This window comes from Sus scrofa, chromosome 12, assembly GCF_000003025.6.
Source record: "Sus scrofa isolate TJ Tabasco breed Duroc chromosome 12, Sscrofa11.1, whole genome shotgun sequence".
Classification (NCBI taxonomy): Eukaryota; Metazoa; Chordata; class Mammalia; order Artiodactyla; family Suidae; genus Sus; species Sus scrofa.
In genome coordinates, this window is record NC_010454.4 from 51,192,650 (window position 1) to 51,198,649 (window position 6,000).

The following is a 6,000-nucleotide window of genomic DNA, read 5'->3' on the forward strand; positions in this document are numbered from 1 at the left end:
CCGTTGCAAAGAGGGCTTGGACCCGGGGTGGGGGAATCCAGGGTGGTTCACTCATAGGCTGAGAACCCTAAAGACAAAGGACAAGGACCAACATGTTGCTCCCTAGAAAGGAGATGGGCATTCATGGTCCCAGCAGCTCTGAGCCCAGGCTTCCAACTGGCAGCCCGGATAGGGGGTTGTCTCAGCCTCGGGACCCCAGCAAAGCCACACGGGGGAGCCTCCAGCAGGGCTCGGCGCCCTTGAATTAGCTGTCCCCGGTGTCTCTGCCCAACTCAGGCTCATCTGGACCCCACCTCCTCTCCAAGAGGCTGGCCCTTCCCAGCACTATAACAAAGGGAGCTTTCTAACACCAAGACTGGCAATACCACAGCCAGCAATGGCTCCCCAGGACTCAGATGACCAAGTTCAAGTGCCTCAGCCTGGCATTCAGTGGCCCTTCCGGGTTCAGTCCCCCATCAACTTCCTTCCCAAACTCTATGCCCCACTGGCCAGCATGTGATGCTTCACGTCCCCCTCAGGTCAGCAAGGGATGCCTGCGCCCCACCTTGAGGCTCTGAAATGCTTTGTGGCCACCAAGGCTCAGCTCCAATGCCACCTCCTCCATGAAGCCTTCCTGATCCCTGGAGCAGAGTGGCTCCCTGGCGCTGGATGGCGAGGCTGGATGCTCTGGGTATCGTGTCCTGACTTGAGTCAGAGCTCCTAGCGATGCTGCCCACTTCTCCACCCAGCCTATGAGCTCCCAGCCATGCTGCCCACTTCTCCACCCAGCCTGTGAGCCCTTGGTAGACACAGTCAGTGCCACAGTCAGTGCCCTGGCGAGGCACAGGGCACACCCCAGAAATCTGTGCCCACTGGCCATCCACCCATTCTATAGGTCACGCTGCCCTCATCCCAGGGTCCCAGGCCTCTGGGTCTTGGAGGCTCAGAAAGGGCACAAAGGACCCACTAAATATAGATGTGCTGGGCCCTGGGGTGGGACAAGGTCCAGGAAATGGGACGGGGTAGGGTCCCTCCCTTTGAAGAGGCAAATCTTTTGACCTTCTGGACTTCAGAACTTAAGAAAAAAGGTGGAAAATAAGAAATGTAGCTAAAAAGGTATAAAACATAATAGTAAGGTCAAAATTCCACTGAACGCAAAGAGCAGTAGCCAGGGACAGGTGGAATTCTCCAGCAAACCAGTGCTGGGGTTCATATAAATAAAATTAAATCTTCTTGCAAAGACATTGCAAGGGACTTTCACACTCTCCCAAGTGTGCTGAAAGAATCGAGAGGTCACCGAATGAATGAACCAGTGATCTTCCCATAAACCTAAGAAGTCAGAATCATCCTCCTCTCCATCACAGACACAGAATTTGAGACAGACGGGGGGCAAATTAACTTGACCAAAGACAAACAGCTACTGCTAGACTGAACTCAGGTTTTTGGGTTCTGTCATGTTTAACTCCAGGAATGGTGATCCCCCCAGGCACCCTGCTAGAGGCCAGGCTGCAAAGAAAGACAAAGCACAGGGCAGGGGGGTGGGGGTGGGGGTGGGGCCTGCCAGTTCCCCCTTTTTAGCTGGCTGATCTGGAGCCCAACATACTCTTGCAAGAGCCCATCACAGACCCTTCTAGGCTCTCTCTGAGCCACCTCTTTAGCAGAACCCCTATTTTGTTCATATGTTTATGTTTCTCTCACCAAGTGGCAAACTCTGGAGGGTTGTCCAAACCCCACTGTGGGATAAATAAACCCCACTTGGGATAAATCTGGGGGAACAGGTGCGGTCTCCAGCCAAAGTCAGCCCCACCCTTTTCTGGCTCTGCCCCAGTGCCTGCAGTCACCGGGATGGAGGCTTAGGCAGTGGGAAGGGGTCGAGGACGCCTTGCGCCTTCCTGTCCTCGGAACCCTTCGGGCACTGCATGACTTTCCGGCAGCAAGGAAAAAGAATCAAAGTGGAGGAGAGAGGCCTAAACAGCTACCAAGAGGCACAGAGTATTTTAAGGTTTTCAAAATTAATCTAGCCCATTCTTCCAACCAGTCTCATGTCCACATGGGAGAACCAAGTTCCCCTCCAATCACGTTCTCTAAAAGCGCCACCCTTCCGACAACTTTCCAGACGATATGTCAACATGCTGACTGTGAAAGCTTCCTCCAACAGATATTAGTGTGACAACAAGACTGTGAGGCCCAGGGAGAAGGCAGTCCAGGGTCACATTCAAGCTCACTCCCCAGAGGAACAGGGTCTGCCTCCCGCCCAGCTCTGCCCCTGCTAGTGGGTCTGATCATCACCCACAACCTATGGATAAGGACCCTGAAGGTCTGAGGACTGAGTCCTTTGCCCTGGCCTCTGTAGGTTCCAGAGGGAGGGTCCGGGAACAGGGCTCACCAAGGCTGACCAGAGTCTGAGCCAGATGGAACACAAGACCGAGTGTCTACAAAGAGAATCACAGCTTCCTGAGAAGTGCTGCTTGAACACGGTTTGATCCTGGCCTGGAGGCTCGGGGCTGACTGTTCAGGCAGCCACTCTGGGGAAGGAGCTCTGTGACTCACTCCCCACCCCAGTACTCAGAGGCTCAGGCTTCAGCAGCCAATCAACTGGTGGTCCCCAATATCCACTTCTGCCTGCCTAGGCCGACAGGAAGAAGGGGGCAGGGGTCTGGCCTTCTGCCCAATGCTGGCATCTCCTCATTTCCAGCCAGACATGCCACAGGCCACAGGACAGCACCACATCATGGGGCTCCAAGGCCCACTGAAAGCGGGAATCTCATTACCCCAAAATAAGGCATTCTTCCAGAGGAACTGTGGAAATGGTCCCCGCTGAAGACAGGAGGACACAGCCACAGGTGAGGGCCAGGGGCTTCTCCTGGGGAAGATGAGGCTGACAGGCTCAAGCCACCTGCCAGCTGCCTGCCAAGATTCCCTGAGTGAGTGTGCATGGAGACCAACACAGCTGCTGGTCCCCATAGAACCGCTGGGCTCTGGAGGCCCACTTGGGGCACCTTCCACAAGGGACTGTAGGCCAGAGCTAAGTATATGGAGTGGAAGCTGGGGCGGTGAGGGAACGCTGGTGGGACACCTCCCCCTTGGCCTCTCTCCAGCACTTGCGACCACCGGGTAGAGGCAGGCAGACAGAGCAGAGCGAGCCAGCTTTCTGCCTCCTGCGTTGCCCTCACCACCAGCCCTCACTTCCTGTGCCCCAGAATCTAAGCAATTCAGAAGGGAAAACAAAAAGGCCCTCATCTCCTGATCCCAACCATGGTGTTCCAATACAGGATAAACCCAGGTGCTCCATAAACTGGAGCATGCGTTCCTGGGACCACAGGGATGGCAGCATCTAAGCCTGTTAGAAAAGTACAGTGCAGTTCAGAGTCTGTCCATCTTGGGCGCAGCTGGGGACCAGGCGAGTGTGGGCAGCAGCTGGATCCCAGGGCAGGGCTGCGGGGGCTAGAACTCTTACCTCCAGCCTTCCCCACTGCTCAGAGAAGGGTCAGAGGGCTCCCTCTCCAACCCTGCCTCCCCATGGGCGAGCCAGCATGGAGCAGGCAGCAATCCTGGGCACAGATGCTCAGGAAAACAGACACCCTGGAGGTTACCCTGGGGCACGGGATCCCCAGGAGGCTTCTCAGGAGAAACGGAAATAAAAGCAATTAGCAGCCTCTAGTCTTGAGTCTCCATCTACACTTAGAAAGATACAAAGCTCTTCTTGGGGTAATCTTCTGGACAAAATACGTACGTTTCGCCGTTGCCGAGCCTCCGTTCAAGTTCACCAAGAGACGGAGAAAACCCTCCTCTGACCGGAAGCCTGGCGTGGTAGCGAAACGAGACCGAGCTGCCGCTGGGTAAACGTCTCCTCCAAGGAGAGTCAGTGCGCACCCCAAATCCTGTCCTCGCCCACTTCCCGGGGCCTGAATTCGCGACTCCCTCCGGGGAAACGGACGGTCTCTGAGGATTCCAGGAGGGGTACGGGGCTTGGGAAACTGCCTCGCGCACCCCGGCCCCATCCCGCTCCTTCCGAAGCGCTTCCTCCCCCCACCACCTTCCACGCGCACACACTCCCCAGCAAAGCCGCCCCGGCCCAGCGAAAGGCGCCCCCAGCCCGCGCGCCCCGCAGCCAGAGCAGGTGCAGCCCCGCCGCGCTCCCAGCCGCGTCTACACAAACTTGTTGGCCCGCGGCTGGGGGAACCCTGCCCGCAGCCCGCGCTGGGGTCCCGGCTGGGGCACCGGGGACCGCACTCACCCCGCGATCGCAGCTGGCTGGGGCACTCGCTCTGGCGGCCACGCGCCCGCCTCCCCGGGGCGCCGAGCCCGCAGCCCCGCAGTGCTCAGAGCCCAAGCGCCCTCGGCGCCCACACGTCCCCGGGCGGCCCGCGGCGAGGAGCGGCCGGACGCGCCCTGGGCACAGGGCGCCGCCGCCTGGCTCCCTGGGCTGCGGACGTCCGGGCTGAGGTGCGGCGACGGAGCTAGCGGGCGCCAAGCGGGCGGCGGGCGGCAAGCGGCGGGTGGCGGGCGGCAGGCTAGCGGGCGCCCGGCTCTGCACATGCTCACTCGCGCGGCCCGGGGACAGCGGCCGGCCGCCGCCGGGTCCTAGAGGCGCCGGCCAGCCCGCCGCCCGCCACCCGTGGGAGGGGTCGTGGCCCACCCCCAGCCCAAATCCGCGGAACCAGCCGACCCGGGCGCGGCGACACGCATTGCTGCCGTGCAAAGACGCTGACACCTACACACACACAAACAGTCTCACACACCAGGCGAATCCATTGGCGCGCACACCAACACTCGTCTACGCAAACACACTGGGCACTACCACACACAGGAGCTCGCTGCCACACTTGCCCAAACACACAGGAACAGGCGCACATGGATACAAACACACTGAACCAGTGCTTCAGAGACACTCTGACACCCACATGCACACACACAACACACACACTGGGTTCTGTCCCAATCGTTCAGAAACAAACTGGGACACTGTGTCGGGCACACATGTACACACCACCCAGTTTGTAGCATCCTGATACCAACTCACAGAGGCAGACATACACTGGATCACTGTCCCATGCAGAGCTAGACACTGTCACCCACGTCCTTATGCATGCACACGCACACACGCATTGTCCGAGACAGTCACCCACAGAATCACTATCCCACAGGACAAATACACTGACAACATCTCCCATGCCTACACACTCAGGGCTCTGCCACCAGCTACACTGCCCCACAAGAACTATGGTGACAGACCCACACCCCGGAGTCCACTGATAGACACACTTTTGTATAGACAGTGCCCCACAGGTACACACACAGACACACACATAACACTAAGGTGGATGGGTGCTGACACAGACACACAGACATACAACCACGCTACTGGACACAATCCCCTTTTAAAATAAGCGCTGGATCCAGCCTTGAGGATTTCCCCTCCACACCCGACTCTTGCTGCCCAGAAGTCCCCAAGCCATAGTGCCACCCCTGCCCTGTCTGGTGCATTGGTGGACCCTGTCCTCACCCAGGGCTAGCTCCTGAGATGCTCACGCGGGCGGCTGAGGACCAGCAGAGGCTGCGGGAGCAGGTGGGGAAGGCATGGCTGTAACCAAGTCTTCCTGAAAGGGAGTTCCGTGCCTCCGACTCCCGCTAGGGGCAGCGCTGCTTGGCAAGGCTCAGAGGAGCCCATTTTCAACAGGTGGAGGGCGGGCGGGCAGGGAAAGGATTAGCCTGGGGACCAGTCAGAGCTCCGCTTTACGGAGGTCACCCAGAGGGGAAAGGGACTTCCTTGGGTTTGCCCAGCTAGTCGGGTCAAGTGCCCAAATCAGCAGAGTCAGCTCCTGAGGATAAGGGTTAGCAGCGCTGGAACCCTTGGCAGAACTGGGAGAGGGCACAGGCAGTGAGGGGCAATACTGGCTTCCAGAAAAGGCCCTGTACATGTCCCTTTGGGAGTGTGAATGTGTGTGTGGCTATTATTACTAACACCAATAACCCACTATACATTTTTTGCAGTGTGTTTCAATTTTCAAAGCCCTCTCC

The 6,000-nt window shown here is 58.2% G+C and overlaps 1 protein-coding gene across 5 annotated transcripts in view; it reads right to left on the reverse strand.

The window, feature by feature from the left end:
* Nucleotides 1-5,653, reverse strand: part of WSCD1 (WSC domain containing 1) — a 45,735-nt gene extending 40,082 nt beyond the window's left edge. For 3 of the 5 annotated variants that reach the window (XR_001299984.2, XR_002337332.1, XM_005669147.3), the window contains exons 1-2: nt 4,217-4,492; nt 3,713-3,921 (exon numbers count right to left, since the gene is read on the reverse strand). The gene's annotated coding sequence lies outside the window, so the exon portion shown is untranslated. Of the gene's footprint in view, nt 1-3,712; nt 3,922-4,216; nt 4,493-5,485 lie in introns of those variants that run through there. The other 2 variants (XM_005669148.3, XM_003483088.4) reach the window with 2 other exon arrangements.